This window comes from Nicotiana tabacum, chromosome 9 (assembly GCF_000715075.1).
Source record: "Nicotiana tabacum cultivar K326 chromosome 9, ASM71507v2, whole genome shotgun sequence".
NCBI lineage: Eukaryota > Viridiplantae > Streptophyta > Magnoliopsida > Solanales > Solanaceae > Nicotiana > Nicotiana tabacum.
The window spans coordinates 13,337,409-13,353,713 of NC_134088.1; positions in this window are offsets into that span (position 1 = coordinate 13,337,409).

Sequence of the window (16,305 nt, forward strand, 5' to 3'; positions counted from 1 at the left end):
GGAAAACCCAGTGGACTTTGGACAAAGCTATCTTAAAGGGTCATTTTGCGGACAACACAACTGACTCGGCTAGGTTTGACCATGATGCATGCATAGTTAAATAGAGTAAGGTTTATATGGGGTTTTAGACTGGTACCCTTGAGCGGACAACTCAAGAGGGAAAGGCACGGAACCGTCGACTACACTGTTGATCGACTAGTTTTACCGCAAATATGTCTTTGCTGGATTTAAAGGGTGATAATATCGGAAGAGCGCAACCACTCACGTATTTGCACGTTCATAAAGTAATAATTACAATAATTTAAAAAAGTAATAAAGGAGTGCAGTAAAGGAAAACAGTGAAAGAAACAAGAGACAAGTTAGGTTTTGCAGTAGAAGAGGGAATAAAATGCTTAAAGGTATTAAATAAATAAAGCACATAAGAAATGTAAAGTCATAGTAATAGCTTGAAATGGTAAAAACCTAAAACTCATTCCCCGGCAGAGTTGCCATGCTGTCGCACCCCATTTTTCTCGTGAAAATCGGGTTTGTGACATTTGGGAGGACAACTCGTTCCCTTTCGGGAATTGGTTTTGAATTGAAGAGTCACCACCTAATGATTAAAGTGCATTAGGACACGAGGAGGGGTTTGTTTTGACTAACCAGAGATTGGGTAAGGGCTTGAAATTATCCCAAGGAGAAGGTGTTAGGCACTCCTCAGGATCCACTAGTGTGGTTCCTAGCCAAACTATTGTTGTGACTTAAGTGCAAATAACACATAGGCAAATAAAGGCTTAAAATAAGAGGGTATTTTCACATAATGGTTACAAATAAACAAAAGTAAGAAAAAGGAACTAAAAGAGTTGATTTTCTTAAAAGAAATGGTTTAAAAAAAAGATTTAAAAGAAACAAAGAAAACAAAGGAAAGGGGAGGGGGTCTTAGGTTTATTAATAATATGGATCACCCCATAAAACATCCGGTAATCACTCTTTAGTGAGGGGCTACACGTGATGTTATTGCATGGTCATCATATTCATATCTACCCTTCCCGCCCCGTTAAGGTATTAAAGCGCAGAATGGTCTCATTTACTTATTGCAAGCTATTACCCGCCCCAATCCTATCAGCCTCGGAGGCACTTGGGACTACTAATCCTAGAGGGAGGAGGTATTGGGCTTATTTGTGGTTTCAAAAGGTAAAATACTAAGGCGACAAACAAAACACATATAACAAGTTTGGGGAAGCATATAAATAGATAAAAGGACTCAAATAGACCTCCTTAAATCAAAGAAAAGCATATAGTTTAGCATGTCTTACACGTACTAATTAGGGTCTGATTAAACTTAACAGTTGGGGCAGACTGATTTATTGCATATTTCAGATAAGAAGCCCGAATCAGGCCTGCCTGCTGGTTGTAGTTAATAAAATTTGATTCAGTTTATAAACTGCCTTATGCCTTGCCTAAGTGTTAGACGAAAACCTATAGGCATGATATCTACTGATTTCAGAAAAGAAGAAGTATTTTGATTTTAGAAAAAGGTTGCCAGTTATTCAAGAAAGATGAGTTTTGACAAAAGATCATAAATTCCGCAGACGTTAGACAATGATTTTAGATTTGTAGAGGAGTGAGACACTTCAGATTTGGTTATTAATTCCTATAGGCATGCTTTCTAGGCGTTGTTGATTTTAAACACCTTTACAGACATAACAAGAGTGCAGAAATCCTATAGGCATGGCATCTAAATGTTGTACTTCGTTTAAGCCTATGAACACGATATCTAAATGTAGTTAATTGTTTAAGCCCTATAAACAGGTTTGCCTAGTGACAAATGCATATGCAGGATTTGAATTTCCAGTTAACTATGAGCATGGCATCTATATGAGAGATGCAGAAATTTAACTATAGGCAAGATATCCATATGAATGCAGAATTTCAGAAACATATAGGCAGGATATCTATATGGGTGCAGAATTCCTTATAGACATAGTATCTACATATAAAGTGCAGAATTCCTATAGGCAGGATATCTATGTGATATGCAGAAATCAAAAACCTATAGGCAGGAATGTAGAATTCCTTATAGGCATAGTATCTATATATGAAAGTGCAGAATTCCTATAGGCAGGATATCTATGTGATATGCAGAAATCAGAAATTCCCTATGAGCAGGATATCTACTCCTTTTACATGCATAGTTACCCTTACCTTTTAACTAACCATCCCTAAAAGTTATTACAAGTTATTATAATCCAAATAAAATAAAGAAAAATACATCAGAAATTGAAAATTACAACCAAAGAGAGCCTGATTCAGACTTCCTGTCTGAAGTATGAAGTAAATCAACTCCAAAGATCATGTTTCAAAGCCTTTCTCCCACTTGGGTGTGTCAAAGTTCCCTAAGAGTTTCATAAGAACTCTGGACAGTGCTTACACCCAAATGTATCACCATATTAAGCCAAAGTGCAGTGTGGAAGGGCCAGCCCTCAGGTGTCCAAGTTCAGAGGGAACTCAAGTTCCCAAGGAAAGGCTCACAAGAGGGGGGGCAGAACTTAGGAACTAAGAGAGAGTGTAAGTGCAGAATTTTGAAAGAAGGAAAGGGAAAAAGAAATAACACACATGGGGATATAGGGAATGAGGAGTTGCAAGAGGTAAAAAGCAGGCTAGTGGGCAAAACCTAACAATGGGAGATGCTGGCATACCCATAAGCCTACTGGAACATATTGTTTAAAGGTTAGGATCCCCTAAGGGATCAAGTTCAATCCATAGACAATAAATTGTATATTTCCATGTCTTTAACTGTAACTCAAAGCACATAAAGAGAAATAGGGAATAGGGATTCATAGCATAAACAAGCAAAAGGGAATCAACATGCTAGTTTAAGTATTTAACTCTACAGAAGTAGTAAAGTAGACATAGATGCAGAAAGCTGTAAGTAAACACATTGTGGGGATGCTGAAATTTGAAATTAGGACATACCAGTTTCAAAGAAACAAGTAGAGAAAATGCAGTAGTCTGGTAAAAACTTCAGTGCAGACAAGAAGAGAGAGTTCTATTATGTGAGTAAGAGTTCAGAAGAGATTGTGAATTGTGTCATCTGCCGTGTGAAGAAAGGTCATGCCCTTTTATAATGTAAAAACCAAGTATAAATAAGGTAAGAAATAATTGAAGAGCTGATTGTCAATAAATTACACAAGACTCCCTTTAGTTAAGTGATTCAAATTCAAACGGGTATAAACCAATTAAGGAAAGAAATTAATCAAACACTTTGTAAAAAGTAAGCAATTAGGGGTGAATACATAAAAGTTATTTAAGGACGGGGTTTTTGAAATATACAATTTGTGAGAATAAGGTAAGAAAATCAATTAACAACCAGTAACTCAAAAGGGTCTGAGATTTTATATGAATGAACCGAGTCAAAAGATGGGAAAGGTTTTTAACTTAAGGGAAATCAGCAAACAATGGAAAGGGAATCAATTAGACCCATATTCAGAGGGAAGTAGGAACTAATCATAAATTCAGAAGCTATTTTATAGGGAAGTCTATCATATATAAGGAGCATACGAACATGTTAAGCATGAAGGAAGACTGTAGTGTCATTGTAAAGTCAGTAGAAAATCCAGTATAGAAAAGTTTAGCAAAAGGTCAGAGTCATATGAAAGCAAGGAATGAGTTTGAAAGAGTTAGGGGTTTTCAAATAAACCCTAAGTTCAATCAAATCACATAATCAAGCTTGGCGGAACCCTCAAATTCTAGGGTTTCCACACTGAATCAAGTACAGAGATGATAAGGCAAGTAGTTGAAACAGGCTCAGAAGTTTCAGAGTTGAAACCTCTTGCATGTTTCTTTCATCAACAGAAACTCATGAGAAAAACATGATAGCAAAGTAACATTCAGAACACAGTAGAAGCACTCAAAAGAAAAACATTGATAGGAACAGTAAAAGAAACATGCTTAATAGATTTTTCAGAAGAAACTTAAATAGGGCTTAATAGAAGGAAAATAAGGAAACTTAAGAACTTAGCAGGAAAATACAGTAGGAGAAACATGCTGGAACATAGTAGAAGACAAAAAATATAAGAACACAGTAGAAAAGCATATGAGAGCATACTATGGAAAATATGGTATAAGAACATACAAGCATGGAGTATATAAAACTCAGTAAAAGAACATACAAGAACGGATTGTAAAAACTTAGTAGAAGAACATACAGGGTAGAAGAAAACATAATAACACAGTAGAGGCAAATAAACACAAAAGACAAAGGAGAGAAAGTCACAGAAACACTTACACATTTTCAGAAAACCCTAGATCGGAAACAAAGCGGTTTTGAAAGTAATTTCTGAAAGAAAAGTTAGGGAAATCATTTGAAAACTCAAGGAGAGTACAGATACACAACGGATCTAAGGACATCAGAGAAAACCTCGAAGGTTTAGGGTTTCAAGAGAACCCTAGAAGTGAGATAGGCTTTGAAAGGTCCGATCTGAGTTAGAGAGGCCGGAATCAGGCTCAAACCACCATGGTACACCGGAGTAAAGCCGGAGATGGCCATGTAATCTTGAATCGACAGAGGTCTGGGTGCAAACCTTCGAGGTCAGGCCTCGAATCTTCAGGTATCAGGCGCGTGGGAGCAAGAGAAGGTGAGTATAAGACTCCCACAGCCTGAGAAGCCATGGATTCTGGTGGGTTTGAAGGTGGGGGTGGTGGTAGGAGGCGGTTAGGGTTTGGGAATGTTCGAGAGAGTTTGAGAGAGTTTGTGAGTTCAGAGGCGGATGGTAGGTGAGAAATGAGAAGGTTAAGGTGGTCGTTTGGGTTTAAAAAGGTAAGAGTGAATAGGGGTCGTTGATCTCTGAGATCAACGGCCAAGATGAGAGGGGTCTGGGTCGGGTAGGATTTAATCAGGTCAGGGGCGGGTTTAAATTACAATCGTTTTGGGGAATTGAGATTGGGAATTGGGTTCATTTGGGGCTCAAATAAGGCTAAAATTGAAATAAACGGGGCAAACATTTAAATAGTCATTTTCCCCTTATTTATTACATAAAAATAGTAAAATAATTTCTGGAAATAAATTAAAGGTATTAAATAGATTAATAATATGTAAATATTAAATTAAAAATTCTGGAATCAAATTTTTAATTATAAACGCAATTAAATCTTAAAATAGGCTAAGATTGCAATTATATGCAATTTAACTTTAAAAAGCTAAATAAATCTGTAAAAAATGTGCAAAAATTACCTTAGCTATATTTTGGTTTAAATATGAGAATTCGATAAAGGATTTACCAAAAATGATAATTTGGGAAATAATTTTTGGTTTTTTTTGATAAAATAAGTCGATAAATTGATTTAAAAATCTTTTAAAAATTGAAAAAATAATAAAACACTTGGACATGATTATATATGCATACGTATTCTATTTTGAAAGTATTTCGCATATAAAAATGTACAGGAAAAAATTGGGTATCAACACTCCGCATATCCTCCTCGGACTCCCACGTCTCCTCCTCGACTAGTTGGCCCTTCCACTGAACTTTTACTGTGAAAATCCTCTTGGATCTCAATTGGCGATCCTGTCTATCAACAATGGCAACTGGATCCTCCTTATAACCCAGGCTCTCATCTAACTTGATAGTGCTGAGTCTAACATATGCGACAATTCGGCGTTATACCTCCGGAGCGTAGACACGTGAAAAACTAGGTGAACTCTTGATAGGCTGGGAGGTAAAGCAAGCTCATAAGCAACCTCTCCAACTCGCCTCAACACCTCAAACTGGCCTATAAATGTGGGTCACAACTTGCCCTTATTTTGGAATCTCATAATGCCCTTCATCGGCGATACTTTCAAGAGAACCTTCTAACCTACTATAAATGATACATCACGCGCCTTCTGATCCGCGTAACTCTTCTGTCTGGACTATGCTGTGCGAAGCCGCTCCTGAATCAGCTTTACCTTTTCCAAGGCATCCTTTACCAAATCAGTACCATATAACTTAGCCTTGCCGGGCTCAAACCACCCGATAGGAGAACGACATCGCAGACTATATAAAGCCTCAAATGGAGCCATCTCGATGCTGGACTGATAAATGTTATTGTAAGCAAACTCGACCAAAGGTAAGAATCAATCCCACTGCCCTCCAAAGTCAATCACACATGATCTGAGCATGTCCTCTAGGATCTGAACTGTCTGCTCCGACTGCCCGTCTATCTGTGGATGAAAGATGTGCTGAACTCTACATGAGTCCCCAACTCACTCTGTACGGTTCTCTAGAAACGTGAAGTTAACTGAGGGCCTCTATCTGATATGATGTAAATAAGCACACCATGCAACCGAACTATCTTCTGAATATAAATCTGTGCCATCTTCTCTGAAGTATATGTCGTCACAACTAGAATAAAGTGTGCTGACTTGGTCAACCTGTCGACAATGACCCAAATTGCATCAAACCTCCGTAAGGTCCACGACAACCCAACTAAGAAGTACATAGTAATGCGCTCCCATTTCCAGTGTGGTATAGTCATCTACTGTAGTAAGCCACCTGGCTTCTGGTGCTCATACTTAACCTGCTGGCAATTTAGGCACCTAGCTACTTACTCAACTATGTCTTTCTTCATACGCCGCCACCAATAATGCTATCTCAGGTCACGATATATCTTCGTAGCACCTGGATGAATGGAATACTGAGAACTGTGTGCCTCCTCTAGAATCCTCTCCCTCAAGCCATCGACATTAGGAACACATAGGAAACCTTGGAGTCGCAAAACACCATCCTCACAAATAGAAACCTCCTTGACACCACCTTGTAGTACCGTCTCTCTGAGGATTGCCAAGTGTGCATCATAAAACTGTCGAGCCTTGATCGGCTCTAATAGTGAAGACTGGGTAATGACACATGCAAGAACTTGACTAGGCTGTGAAATATCCAACCTCACGTCTGTTAGCCAAGGACTGAATGTGTCTCTCCTGTGCTGAAATGAATGTCAATCTACCCATACTCTCTGCCTTTTTATTCAAGGCATCAGTGACTACATTCGCCTTGCTCGGATGGATAAAGAATGGTGATGTCATAATCCTTTAGTAACTCAAGCCATCTGCGCTGCCTCAAATTGAGATCCCTTTGCTTGGACAAATACTGTAAGCTGCGATGATGAGTTCAAACCTCACATAGACACACCATATAGATAATGTCTCCACATCTTAAGAGCATGAACAATTGTGGCTTGATAACTATGGATTCTAGCCTATCTTATGCTCTCTTTTGCTTAGTTTTGGATCAAAATGTGTAAAAGTATTCCCGAAAACTGACTTATTGTGCTTGTCTACAGGGTTCGGTCAAAATGAGGCAAGAAAGCCATAATCAACTCATGAAGGAGTTAAATTTGCACAAGTTCAAAGCTGAGATAAAAGCGTTGACCATGAAGGAAAAGAGCAGCCGCGAAAGGTCCACCGCTGAAGCGGCCAAAATTACACGGTCAGCGGAATTGAGATTCAGAGAAGGTGTTTTTGGGTGCAACAGAGACCGTTGACCACAATGAAAAGGTGCGGCCGCAGAATACCTGAGGCGGCCGTGGTAGTATTTTCGGTGAGAACGTCGATCAAGGTTCAGAGACCCTGCAAAGTGAGCCTAACTAAGGAGCGCGGTCCGTGTCCAAATTGCGCGCCCGCGGTTGATGCTAACACTGAGGTAGTAAATTTTACGCTTCCCGTGAAATCAAGTCCAAACCAAGCACTAAAGAGAAGAAACATGTTCTGCGCCTGCTTTTGTGCAGCCACGAAGGTCCATACGCTGAGGTGCTAAGTATTTCGCTGACAGCACAACATCCATAGGGGTATTTTTGCCAGTAATTTCAGCTATGTATAAATAGATCTTTTTCACAATTTTAGGTCATCTTTTGTATTATGGAGCTCGTGAACAGTTGTACTTTACCATTTAGAGTAATTTTAGAGCAGCTTTAGCTTATCTTATTAGATTTTATTCTTGTAATCAACTTTTATGGCTTATATTTCATCTTCATCTTCGATTTCTACGTTGATTATGAGTAGCTAAACCCATTAGCTAGGGTTGTGACCCAAACTTAGTGTGAGTATTTAATGAGTCTTCAATTTTAGGGCTTTATTGTTTATGGGTTAGTGATATTTTTAGCTTGATTCATGCTTTAATTGTAGAATTGGTGGTTGCAAATACTGATTCGTGCCTTTATGACTTAGACTCTTCTTGAGAAAGAGGGACTAAGTCTAGGAAAATTAGGCTAGCAAGGAATTGGGGTGCATTCAAGAGATTGATAGCCCCAATTAAAGGGTTAAACCTAGAGATAGTAATACCCGACTTGAGCCAATTTTACTTGCATTGTTTGAACACCCAATTAGGCTTGAGAAAGCCAATTAGGACAAAGTCACTCAACTACCAAGAGGTATAGAGTGAGTAATTATGTGTAAAGGTTATATCACGACCCCAAATATAACAAGCTTGTCCTAAATTTTAGATCCCATTAGATACTCGCCTAGGTGTAAGTCACTTCCCTAGTGCTTTTTATCAATTGAGAAAACTCTTACACAAACATTGTACTTAGATTATTTTCAGCAATCAATAGCATTAAAAGTAGAATAGAAACAAATCCAAGCATGGTTAGAAGTGCAATTAAAAGCAACATATGTAGCTATATTAGATAGAAACCCAACTCCTAACCAATATTAACTGCCTGTGGAAATCGATCCCGACCTTTCGGGTAAAAGCTGCATCGACCACTCCTCGCCATTATATAGTGGTGTAGGGTTGGATCCGATCACGGCTAACTTTAGATCGTGCACAAGGTAGTTCTTTTCATGAATCTTTAGTTGACGTGAAACATATGCGATAATGCGTCCCTCCCTCATCAGTACACAACCCAAACCAACGCGTAAGCGTCACAATAAACTATATACATCCCCAAATCGAAAGGCAACACTAGAACCGATGATGTAGTCAAAGTTATATTGAGGTTCGAATGCTCGCCTCACAATTATCGGACCAACGGAATGGAGCACATTTTTGGGTCAATCTAGTCATAGGTGCTGCAATAGATGAAATTACCTCCACAAACCGATGGTTATAACCTACTAACCCTAGGAAACTGATGATCTCAGTCGCTGAAGTAGGACGAGGCCAACTCTAAACTGCCTCAATCTTTTTGGGATCCACCTTAATACCCTCTCTCGATACAACATGCCCCAAGAATGCCACAGAATCTAGCCAAAACTCGCACTTGGAGAACTTAGCATATAGCTTCTGTTCTCGCAATGTCTGAAGCACCACTCTCAAATGCTACTCGTACTCCCTTAGGCTACGTGAGTAGATCAAAATGTCATCAATAAAGACAATATCAACCAAATCAATATAAGGCATGAACACCCCGTTCATCAAATCCATAAACGTCGCTGGGGCATTAATCAAGCCAAAGGACATCACCAAAAACTCATAATGTCCATATCTAGTACGAAAAGCAGTCTTCAGAACATCCGAGTCCTAAATCTTCAACTGATGATACCTTCATCTCAGGTCGTTCTTATAGAACACCCTAGCACTCTGCAACTGGTTAAACAAATCACCAATACGCGGCAACAAGTACTTGTTCTTGATGATGACTTTATTCAACTGGCGGTAATCAATGCACATCCGCATAGTCCAATCTTTCTTCTTCACGAATAACACTGGTGCACCCCAAGGAGACACACTTGGCCTGACGAACCCCTTTGCTAGCAACTAGTCAAGCTATTCCTTCAAATCCTACAACTCTTTTAGAGCCATACGGTACGGTGGGATAGATATAGGCTGGGTACCTAGAGCCAAGTCAATACAGAAATCAATGTCACAATTTGATGGCAAGCCTGGAAGGTTAGAAGGAAACACATGGCAAATTTCTAGACTACTGGCACTAAATCAAACGTCGGAGACTCTGCGGTAGTATCCCGAACATAAGCTAGATAAGCCAAGAAATCCTTCTCGACCATATATTGAGCCTTTAGAAAAGAGATGACCCGACTAGATGTGCTAAAAGATGAACCCTTCCACTCCAATCTTGGCAAGTCTGGCATTTCTAAAGTAACAGTCTTAGCATTGCAATCAAGGATGGTGTGATATGGAGATAACTAGTCCATGTCCAGGATGACCTCAAAGTCGGTCATATCAAGCAACAGGAGGTCATTTCTAGTCTCGTAACCACAAAATATGACCACGCAGACCGATAGATCTGATCCACAACTACAGAATCGCCCACATGAGTGGACACATAAGATGGAGTACCCAAGGACTCACGAGGAATATCCAGGAAATGAGCAAACAGAGATGATACATATGAATAAGTATACCCTGGATCAAATAATACCAAAGCATCCCTACTGCAGACAGAAATAATACATGTGATCACGACATTTAAGGCCATCTGGTCTATCTAGAAAAGCATAGAATCTAGCTGGAGCACTGGCTGGCTGGCCTCCGCCTGACTGAAAGTAGCTATCTGACCTCCCCTACTTGGCCTCCACCTCTAGGACGGCCCCTACTAGCCTGTCCTCTGCCTCTGGGTGGTCGGACAATAGTGTTGTAATCATGGGTTGCTGGCCCTGCTACATTGCCTTGCCCCGAAGCCTAGGGAAGAATCTCCGCATATGATCGAGATCTCTGCACTCAAAATAACCTCTAAGTGGAGATATGCTACCCTGATGTCTGGCCCTGCTGGCCTGATTACCCATTGGAAGAGCCCTGAATAGTTGGTATGCGGTATGAACTCTCTAACATGGCACTGAAGTAAGCACTAGAAGAACCCTAATGACCCGAGTACCCACTAGAAGAAACCTAAATGACTGGCAGTTGGTGAGAACTCTCTGGAATAACACTGAAATAGGGTCATGCTGGAACACCCTTAGGAGGTGGTGGTGCTGAATATGGGGGCCTGCAAGGCTGACCCCTCCCAAACTGACCTTTGCCCTTAGCCAGGGCACCTCTGTCCAGAGAAATGGGTCCTCTTGTCCTGCTACATCTGCTCTCTACCCCTCTGATGGTATCCCTCAATCCTCCAAGCAATCTCCACTACCAACTGATAAAAAGTCACCATCTCAACCTCCCGAGCCATACTAGCCCTAATACTGGAGTACAACCCCGCAACAAACTGTCGCACTCTCTTCGTGTTAGTAGGAAGTATCATAATTGCATGGCGATACAACTCATAAAATCTCGCCTCATAATCGGTCACTAACATATGACCCTGCTCGAGCTGCTCAAACTGATACCGCAACTCTTCCCTCTCGGAGGGTGGAATATACCTATCCAAGAAAAGCTGCGTAAACTGGCCCCAAGTCATGGGAGGAGAACCCACTGGCCTACCGAGAAGATAAGATTGCTACCACCTATGGGCCCTGCCCTCCAGCTAGAAAGTAGTAAAATCCAACCCATGGGACTCCAGTATCCTCATGTTGTGCAGTTTGTCCCTGTACCAATCAATGAAGTCCTGGGGATCCTCATGCCACTCACCCCAAAAGATAGGATGGTGCAGCCTAGTCCATCTATCCAATAGCTTCTACAGCTCGTCATCCGCTGTTGGTCTAGGCTGAGGTGCAGCTGCTGCAACTAGCTGGGGCCCATGGGTAGTGCACCCAGGGTCTGATATACGACTACATGCCCTGGAGCTTGGGCTGTAGGGGTCTGTTCTCCCCCTCCCACCTAAGATGTGGCTGGGTATGCTGGAAATAAACTAGCCTGGGTCATAGTATCTATGAACCGCAGCATACAGCCCATGACCACAGGAAAGCCCGGTGCTGACATGAAATCTACAGGGTTGGCTCTACTGCGGGTACCTTGACCTGCTCCTCGATGATGGGATCCTCCACTGGATCTGCTGGTGGTGCTACTAGGATAGCTCTGGGACGCCCTCGTTCCCTACCTCGGGTCGGTGCCCTTCCCCGGCCTCTGCCTCTAGCAACAGGGGGGAGCAGCTCCTCCCGGGTCTGGAACGTCTATCGTACGCGTCCTCACTATTTGTGAGAGAATAAGAGAAAGGAACTTATTATACCATCAACTACACGATAGGAGATGAATAAAGAGTATTTTTCTAACACCCTATAGCCTCTCGAAGATAAGTACAAACGTCTCAGCACCGATCCGCAAGACACTACTAGGTTTGTCCATAACTTGTGAGACCTACGTGAACCTAGTATTCTGATACATTGTTGTAACAACCCAATTCCAATTTAGACCGTGATAGCGCCTAGCACCATTGCTAGAAGCCAACCGTGAACAATCTTGTGATTTCCATTTTTAATAAGCTTTTCAAATAGTTTACTTTCCTTTAAAGTTTTAAAAGAACTTATGGATAGCGGATTTTTAGATGATAAAAATGAAAGCAACTGAATGAAATCATAACTGTAGAGATACAACTCAAAATCAAAATTTTACTAGTGTGTGTGCCAAGACCCGGTGTCACAAGTATGTGGGCTACTAGTAGAATGCACAAAAGAATCCTAAACTACTGTCTGAAATGGTATAGAAAGAACAAATAAACAAAATAAAGAGTCTGGCTACTACAGAACGGCTCGGAAGGGCAGTCACCGTATTGCCTCGTAGCGGGGATCAAATATGCGCATCGGGCTGATAACCAGATGCACCCGCCTCAGATCTTGTATGATTAAGTACAGAAGTGCAGTATGTGTACATAAATAATATGCAACGAATAAGTATCCAGTCTAACCTCAAAGAAGTAGTGACGAGGGGTCGACTTGACACTTACTCTGGGCTAATCAATAAAGTATAAAAATTTGATACTAAGCATGGATTTCATGAATAATATTGAAATCTCAATAACAGGAAATGAAAATTCTTCTCTCACAATATTAGATCTTCAAGTTCAGTTGTTTCATTTAACAACTTACATTTCAAGACATTTAAGCAATATCAAGTAGGAATAGTTCCAAAGAATTTACATGCACAAATTATGTCGAGGTCGTACGACCCGATCCAACATAATATTTAAACTGTTCACTACCGAGGGTCGAACGAATTAAACCATAAATGCATCTAACTGCTACCGAGGCGTTTGGCCTGATCCACAAAGAGCAATTATTTTTAAAGAAAACACATATTTCTCATTTATTGTCAATTATTCCATTCAATCTTCAAGTAAGTGAATTTAACCTTTTACAATTATTTTATCAAATTCCATCATGACTTAAGTAATTAAATTACAAAGTAAGGGGCGCAAACATTTCAAATAAAGCATGATCCGGGTCCTAAACTACCCGGACAATAGCGTAATAGTAGCTGCATACGGACTCTCGTCACCTCGTACGTACATAACCCCCGAAATAGGTACACGCATTTATTTAATTTACCTATGGAGTTAATTCCCTCTTACAAGATTAGAAAGGAGACTTACCTCGTCTTAAGGCCTACTTTCCTGTCCAAGATTATGCTCAAACCTGAAAGTACATGAGGGGGGATGAATTGTATATTTTTAAACTTAATCTCTGTTAGTTGACTGGTTTTTCAATTAGTCGACTAGATGCAATAAACTAAAGATTGTAATAGCAGAATATAAGATGCTGAAAATAAATGCAGGAATTAAAGATACCTAGATTTTTATACTAGTTCGGATTCAATGTGAATCCTAGTCTAGTCCTCTTGGGTTGCAAGGGAGTTCTCTTTAGTGAATGTGTTTCTTCGAGTATAATGGAAATGACGTGATAGCTCAGTTCCTATATAACTTGTCTCTATTGATACAATGGCACACCAATGTTGTTCTCTCTTTTTTCTCTAACTTGTTATACAGCATGTCTTAGAGATCTACAATGTTTGTTTGCAGTAGAACAAAGAGATGGTGTTTGGTTCGATCAAAGTATATTTGTCTAAGGCTTGATGCTGAGTATAAATACTTTGGTGAAGGTCATTTGCTGAAGAGATTTGACAACCGAAGAGATATGATCCTTGGAAAGAGATTGATTCTTTCCAAGAATAAGGTTCTTTGTTGTTGCTCTTCCTTGATGAGAAGGCATTGATAGATTTCCTTTTACAGATCTTGATGACGCAGGTTTACTCCTTAATTTTTGGTCCTTCCGAAAATAGCAGCTTGATTAATCATCTCACAAGATCTTTGATGTTTCTTTTCGCTTCAATCTTCCAGATTGACTGTACTGTACTTGATTGATGCCTTAAGTTTAGGCTTGATTGATTCCTTCCATCATAGTTGTCCATTGATTTGCTGATTGATTTCTTTCCTTAAGCTTCCTGGTTGATTTCGTCCATCTCGTAGTAACTTCCTTGATTTCTTGATCTTTTCTAATTTCTTCCTTCAATCATTGAATTGTTATCCTGCACACATATATTATTTGCATCATTAAAATCAGATCTAACAATTTCCCTCATTTTGATGAGGACAAAATAATATATATGTATAAACAACAGTTGACTTCCCTATGTTTTACTCCCCCTCAAGGTATGCAGTTGACTGGTTCATGGTACTCCCCGTCAGTTCATGCAGTCGACTCCTGCCGAAGAGGATGCTAATGTACATTTATCCTTCAGTCGACTATCTAGTCGACCCCGTATACCTATGCGCACCTGTACAGGTGTAAATACATCCTCCCCCTTTTTGGCATCAGCAAAGAGGGAATAGACAGAACAAACCACGAACTAAAACAGAATAGATAGCATTATACAGCAGAGTTATAGTCTACAAACAACAAAATAAAAACTGAAATTGTCCAACGGCTGAGTGAACAGCCCAAAAACAGCACAGCAAAAAAATTGTCTTAAGCAACCACATTAACGGCGCAGAAAATAAGTAAGAGTATTACAGATGGCCTCCTTCAGTTGTTCAAAGCTAGCATTGGCTGAGATGCTCACTCCATCCAACCTGTCATGAATCTCCCTGAAAGCCTTGACAGTGTTCTCCCTTACTCTAAGAACGGCAACTCTTATCTTGGACACATCAGACCCTGTTTCTTAGGAGATGGCATGAATGTCACCAACAATTGACTAAGTGTCTAAGAAGAGGTTTTTGATTTCAGAGAGTTGAATGTCAATAGCACGAAGCTTCTCACTAAGATCAGGATCACCGGGGCTGGGGTGAGAGGCAGAGGGTTTAGGTTTGGGATCTATTGGAGCATGCTTTACATCATTTTCGTGCGTCTTAACCCAGGAGCCCTTCACACTCACATATCCCATACTTGCAAAGGCTCTGGAATTGTAAGATTTGGAAACAGTGATAAACGGATAAACGGACAGGGAAATTTGGTGAGCTTCTAGGATGTGAGTGATGGCCATACCATAAGGTATACTGGTGGGATCTTCTGCACTTTCAATCATGAAGTTAATGACCTAGGAGGATAACTTGACTTTGAGTTTGGTCACAAGGAAGTACACTAGGAAAGTGTCTCTTTGAGAGAAGGTTGAAAAGGAACCAGTACGGGGAAGCAGAGTAGTTGCTACAATGTGAGCTAGGACTCGAGTTTCGAAACTAACATCATTAGGGCCTAACTAGTTGGGAAGGGATTCAGAGGAACACTCAGCAATACATCGTTTATCTTGCTCAAAAGAAATTTCAAAATCATCGGGCTAGGTATTTTTGAAAAGCATAGGAAAACCAGAACATTTACACTGAAAGAGTGAATCAAACATGGCACAATCAAGAACAATACGCTTACCTAAACAATAAGGATTCCAACTTATCAGGTTTACTAGAGTGAAAATTAGCATAAAACATCTTTACCAGGGGTTCATAGACCTTAGGCGGAGGAATAGAGAGGAACATAGACCATCCTTGATGAACAAAATGATTTTTTACCTTATAATTTAGGGCTTCCATGTCATCAAGGTCGACTACCCTTCCATGAGCAATGGGCTTTTCTTTCAAGGCAATGAAGAGATCCTTGTTTGGAAAATCCTAGAAATTCAGGTCAGATTCTAGAGAACCAGAAAAATCTATCTTGGATTTCTTTGGAGTAGAGGAAACATGGGGGTCTTCCATAGGTCATTTTCCTAGGGCTTTTTCTCCTAAGATTTGACAATGGTCAGACAAATTGCCCTGTGAAGAAGAGAAACCCTCAGAATGGTCGGACCCTAGGTTTACTTGTTCCGGGGTCATAGAAGGGGGTTTTGCTTTGGAGTGGTTACTTTTTCTGGTGGAGGCGGATGGGTTCTTAGGTTATTTGTCCATTAAAGAATAGTGGTTTGAGCAGAGCTTTGGAGAAGGATTTTCTAGATGATAGGGATGAAAGTGATTGAAAAGAGATCTCCGCCTTAAGAAGAGAACCTTCTGATAGTTGAGTACAGAAAAGGAAAAGGCGTCAATTAAATAGACGTGATGATT